Source organism: Argiope bruennichi, chromosome X1 (genome assembly GCF_947563725.1).
Source record: "Argiope bruennichi chromosome X1, qqArgBrue1.1, whole genome shotgun sequence".
Lineage (NCBI taxonomy): Eukaryota > Metazoa > Arthropoda > Arachnida > Araneae > Araneidae > Argiope > Argiope bruennichi.
The window spans coordinates 97297808-97304791 of NC_079162.1; positions in this window are offsets into that span (position 1 = coordinate 97297808).

Below are 6984 nucleotides of genomic sequence, written 5' to 3' on the forward strand. Positions count from 1 at the left end.
GGCCAAGATGAAATAATTGCATTTTCATTATCTACATCACCCAAATTGTGCAAGTCATTATTTGTAATTAGGAATTGACAAAAAGTTTTCATAGAAGTACCTAGTTTTAATAGAAAGCTTATCCTAATTTCCCCGCCCCTTCTCAAACTACTGCTAAACAGATATATGATAATTTTTTCTAAATATTTGTTGATATAGAGCAAATTTACTTTCTAAATTATCTTTGAAATTTTCCTGGTAAAATAAAATTAAACTGATCTTTATAGTAAATAGCTATTTCTGAAAAAAAAAATATTAAAGGCTAATTATATTCAAGGCTTGTATATGTTTCTTTTGATAAAACACCGATTGTGCAGTCTATTCTCCCCCCCCCCCATTTAACTAGCTTAAGAAGTTACCATAAGGCAGAAGCTGCTTAAACTTAATCATATTCTTTAAGCCTACATTAGATAATTTTGCATTCATTATTTTTTAATGAGGCAATATTATTTTAATAAATTCAGCTGTGTTAGAGAAATGCAACATTTTGCAAATGTCACCAGCCTCTTTTCATTCTCCTAGCTGTATTATGAAAATGTAAATAAAAATGAATGTGTAATGAATATGTAAATGTGTGCAACAATGAAAATGTAAATAAAAATGGTTTGCATACCTTTCTATTTTTGTTGAATTCAATTTTTGTATTCCAAAGCTTTTAATTAATTTCTTCTTTCGCAAATTAAAAACCGAAATCTCTGGTCTTATTTCATAATTATAATTGGTTTGATTGGTATATAGGGCATGTAAATATCACAAAAAATGCACACAGATAAAAAGTAAAAGCAAAATTAAAATCCCATGGAATTCACCGTCACAGTACTTAGCGTGCGCGTTGAAACGTAACTAGGATATAAAGCTGTGAACGCTGAGAGGGGAGTGACTTCTTTTCACAGGGTGACCGTAAATAAGTCCAATCATTTATAGAAGATCTCGCATATTGACGGTCCCACTTAAGGAGAGATTGAAGTCGCTTCTCTTTGGTTCACTTTATTTGACAACGTTCCTAATGAACATTATAAGACTGCAAGTCAGGATTTTAAGTTTTGATTTCGATAAGTTGTGATTTTCGTCGCCAGTCACATACAGAGAGTTTCTCATTTCACAAAGAGTAAGACCGAAGCCCTTCTGAATTTATGCCTGATAATGACTATAGCTGAAAGCAATAAACTGCTTAATCTCATTGTATATGAACCAGATTTCTTTCGCACTCAAGCTTCCACGATAAAATATTCATTTTTTTTTTTTTTTTTTTCTTTCTTTAAAAGGTTTCTGCAGACATTCAATGCTGCAAATAAATTCCATATGTGATATCCCTTAAATGAATATAAAGCCATAATTACTGTCATATATTTAATATTTTTCTATGACTGAAACGATTTGATATTCACATAATTAAATTGTCTGCGCTCGGTTAGCGTGAAAATAACGCTGCCGCCAAGGAATGCCGTTTTTTTTTTTTAAACAGATGTATGCCTTATTTGAAAGTCCTTTTGAAAATGAAAGTTATGTTTTAAATAAATTGCCACTGATAAATTTCCCATCATAGATTTTTAAATATATCTTGGATGATTCATAGAAATTCATTCAAATGTGAATAATTTTTTTAAAACATGTAACAGAAAATCTAAATGTTGACATAAGGTGATTTCAGTGATTTTCATACGTCATCAGTAAAATGTTGACAGTGAAGAAAAGAAAATAGTTGAGTTTATTAAAATTTCTAATATAATATTAATTTCATTTTCAGTGAAACTTGTATTTCTCTTTAGCGGAAAAAATTATAATTATTATATAAATTATATTATATAAATTTATAAAATTATTTTATTTAAATAATTATTTTCTTTTTTCAATAAACTTACTTTTTCCTTAAAATATTTTTAATTGTAATGCAAATAAATAAACTGCCACTTTAACAGCATAAAGGGTTTTTTTTTTTTAATTTTTTATTTTGAAACAAAGTGTTTGAGAGGTACATAAAAGAGAAATGAAATCCTTGGTTTTGTAGACTCGGAAATATAATGATTTGTAAATTTACTATTAAGTTGTTTCAAGAAAATATTGATAATGCCTGCTGAGTCTCAGTATCTAAAAAAAATCGAATAAAAACGAAAATGAACGAATCGATGAAAAAAAGGTTGTATCCCGCCTTTTGACTATCGGTCAACTATATTCCAATGTGTAATGTCTGCATATTATCTTTACTGGAATTTTATTTTATTCTTTCAATGAATTTTTTAATAAGAGAAACGAGCTGAGAATATATAGAATAAATCATAATTTTTCATTAATTATAAAATATTTATTAGCAAAATAAAAGTATCTTCAAATTACAATTTCCAAATGTTGAAATACGTCTACATTTTTTTAAAAAAAATTGCTTTTATAAGTTTCTTAGCTATGTTTCGTAAAAAAGATTATTAAAAAAAGACACAGCAAAAGGCAGTGTTTATGGTTATCAAAACTATATAGTTTTACGAGTTAAAAGAACTTAATTCTAAAGTTAATATATTAATTCAATAATATAAATAATAATTATATATAATTACATTAATATTTTTATATTTGAAAATAAACATATAATTCAAAATACTGTTCAACAAAATAATAAAAGGTTTTAAAGATCGTAATTTGTGAAAGTCTCCTCTCTTTGTGTATTTTATCCTTTAATGAGGAAATCAAATTAAGATCACCATGAATCGCAGTGCATCTACATAATTTTCGAAAAAAAAAAAAAAAAAATGTGTCTCCTTTTGTTTAGCCTTTCAAATACACAATTTAAAAATAAAAATACATTATAGCGGTATTAGTAAAATGATTCTGTAAACAATTGGTAAGCACAAACGCTCCTTCTACACCTACAGAATGTCTTACAATAACAACTAAACTTCTGCAAATGGAAGAATCTTCCGAAGCAAACCCAATCAGGAGTAGTGAAACCTGAATCAAAGCAAGACAACCATCATCTTTTATACTTGGGCATAACTTTAATTATAGATTTCAAAATATTTTTGTACCTCAAACTCAAAATATTTTTATACAAAACTTTCAAAATTCAGTGAGGCAGCGTTTAAATAATTTCTGTAACTAAAGTCATAACTTGCATTTCCAACAGAGATTACCACCTTCTCCTTGTAGAATTTGTATTCAAAAAGGTATTCCAAATGTCTATCATTAGACACAAATATGTCCTTTTCGACAACCCCACTTTTTGGCTAATGTTCCAATAACAGCTAATTTGACTTCTCCGTGCACAGAAGTCCCTCATGGCTGTTTTCAAAATCCTAAAATGAGACAAAATTCTTCTAATGAGGCCCCTGGCCCAGTGCAGTCCCAATTATTAGTGTCCAGTTACATTTCAACTTTACCAAGTTTAGCTAACTTGGATAATGCATCTAACCCTTATACCAAGGTAAATATTGTTATTCACACAGGATCCCCTCTTTCTATTATATCTGCAAATACTGCGAAAAAACTTGACAAGAAAAAAATGTACACCCAATTAAGATTAAACGAGCTCATGGAACATTCCTATTAACCAAATTTGTGACATTTATTTAAAAATTGGTCAAATAAAAAAGAAAATCAAATTATACATCGTGGACATTCTTTACCATATATAATCTTATTGCTTCCAGATTGTGGTTCATATAAATTAATTATAGACTGTGATAAAAATAAAATATTTCAAAATGGAAAAATTATTACAAACCTGCATACCAATAATAATTATATGTATTTACATATTTTTGAAAATAATAACACTGGTGATAATAAGGTCAAGGTAGTGAGAGGAAATTTTTTCACCTCTGATTGTAAACAAACTATCTGAACCTGTGTTATCTCTTGTGTCAGAATATTCTCGAGTGTTTGCAAAAAATAAATATGTTGGTAGAATAAGACTGGAACTCCCTAGAATAATTTTAAAATCTGATTTACCAGTTTCACAAAGGGCTTATAGAAACTCGGATACTGATGAAATTGAAATAATAAGCATATCAAAAATTTGTTAATTGCAGGTTTAATGAGAGAATCTATTAATAATTATTCCTGTCCTATGACTTTAGCATATGAAAATAGAAAAAGTCGTCTCTGTATTGATTATCGTAAAATTAATTCCCTCTACAAATCTGAGGCAAAGCCCCTGCCTAGAATAGATGCTTTATTAGATAAATTAAGTACTGCCAAAGTTTTTTCAACTTTGTATCTTGCATCTGGATATTGGCACATACCCTTGCATGAACAATATAAACTTAAATTGGCATTTGTTACTACTGAAGGTTTATACGAATTTCAAGTTCTACCTTTTGGCTTTAAAAATGCACTTGCACTATTCAATAGAACTATTCGTAGAATTTTAAATAAACATGCATTTTCATATTTTGCATGTCACTATTTTGATGTCATAGTAGTTTTCCCTAATTCAACACTATGATAATTTAAAACAGATTTTCCAAATGTATGAAAAAGAAAACATTAAATTAAAATTTTCTAAATGTGTATTTCCTCAAGACAAAATTAATTTTTTAGGTTATGAAGTCAAAGAAGTATACATTTCTCCTGATAATCATAATATTAAAGGGAAAAAAAATTACAGCCTCCAAAAAATGTTAATTAACTTCAAGGTTTCCTTATTTCTGTAAATGTTTATAATAAGTTTATTGATTCTTATGCCAAAATTAGAGAACTCTTAAATAATCTTCTTAAAAAAAGATACACCATGGCAGTGGATAGATGAATGTCAAAAACTTTTGAAAAATTAAAAAATAAATTGATAACAAAACCACTATTACAGCTATATAGCCCCAATCTACCTCATCATGTTTTTGTGATGCATCTCAGGTAGCCATTGGAGCTGTTCTAAAACAGCCTGATTGTTCTGGTAAATTACATTCTGTATCTTACCATTCAAGAACTTTACTCCCTTTAGCATGCCTCCTACTGAAAAAAATTATTGAATAACTGAATTGGAATGTTTAGCGATAGTAGATACTCTTGATAAATTTTATTACTATTACATGGGAAAAAATTCGTAATTCATACTGATCATGCTGCTCTTGTTTGGCTTAAAAATGTTAACAATTTAAGGGGAAGATTAGTTCGCTGGTCTTTAAAGTTAAGCATGTTTGATTAGGAAGTTAAATATTTAAAGGGAACATTTAATGTTGAAGCTGATATGTTATCAAGGCATCCTACTGCTAAATATCTCCGTCATTCTGTTCATTTATTGGAATTGGATGAGATAAAACACTATCAAAATTTAGGTAATTTGGATAATACTAAGTAAAAAAATGTTAATGATGTACTTGTAGTTAAAAAGAAAAATTTGTTTAAAATAGTTGAACCTTTTTCTCTTAGGAGAAAACATTTGCGAAATACTCATGAACAATTTGGGCATCCAGGCGTTCAAAAAGTGATAAATCTAATTACTCCTCAATATTATTGGCCCCATATTACTCAAGATATTGCACCTTTTGTCAAACATTGTGATGTTTATCAACTAAATAAAAAGAAAAAGCAAAAAGGATTTTTTCATCTAAATTCAAACATTTCCTCAGAAATTACAGTGTCAAGCATTTATTGACCTCGTCACATCATCCACAAACTAATTGAAAATGTGAAAGAGTTAATCAATCAATAGTAACTAAACTAAAGTGTAAGGCTAATTCTTCTTCAACTAAAATTCTTTGGACTAGAATTTGAGAACAAGTAATCAATGAATATAATTTAACACCTCATTCAATTGCAAAATTTCCTCCTGCCTATTTGTTATTTGGCAATTTACCTTATCCTCCTCCCTTAACTCAAAATCAGTTCTATCCTCCATTAGAAGAAACTAGAAAATTAGCTAAAGATAATACCATAAAATATTGTTACGGGTCACCGGGTTCGCTTGTAGTGGGTGCCTGGTGCGAAAACGCAATCAGCAGACCTCAATAGAAAACAACGACGCCGTTTATTTACACAAAGAACGCAAGTACACAGACGAGACAAATACAAAGACGAGAACTATTTACAGCCAAGACGTACACACAGGATAGCACACAAATAAACAGTAGCCCACGAGTAGTAATCGATCACAGCACACAAAGCCGCCAGACAGAATCCAGCAGGGGAGGATTTCTTCGGAGCTTCTCTCTACGATCTCTTCAAACTGCTGAAACACTCCTCTGTCTCTTCGCTTTAGCTGTATCCAACTGCCGACTCACTACCACACGACTGGCTACTCCACACACAACTTGATACTGGCTCCACAATAGACAACAGGATTCGGCACACAGTCCAGTTCAGCAATAGCTTGGGCTCCACACAACGCTGGCATTCCGCCGTTGCTTCGCTATCCGCTCGAAGACTCGTTGCTTATCTACGATTCCGATCCGGTTCATTGCTGCTGACGGTGAGATGTTAAGGAGTACCCACTTCAAACAGAAGCTATCTCCTGTAGTTGGGGATAACTGATGAAGGCATGGCTTTTATGAAATGACATGGATTTTTGGGAGAGGTGCGGTCCGAAGGACCGACCTCTCTTCTTGGCAGATGAAGAATTAGGCCAGAGCTGGTAAAGCGAGAAGGCAGGAGGTGTAGGTGCGGCGGCGACCAATCAGGAACGGCTAATGGGAGACGTGCGGGTAAGGGTGAAGTTGGCAGTGTCTTTGAGGAGGATTAGTTTTCTTTCTTCTTTTGGCTTAGTTTCTTTTAATTTTGCTGCTGCAGTTAGGAGTCCTGGGAATTCTTGTATTAGTTTTCTAATTTCTTTGAAGGCTTCTATTAATTCCTTCATCTCTGAGATGCTGGTTATAGGGCTGTGAGCTTCTCTGGGTGAGGTAGATTCAGGTGACTGTTGCTGGTGTTGGGGCCTCTGTCTTGATGTGGGCGGATTCTGGATTGAGTCGGGAACTTCTGTGAGGTTTATTTTTCTATTCCTAAGGGTGTCAGCATATGTTC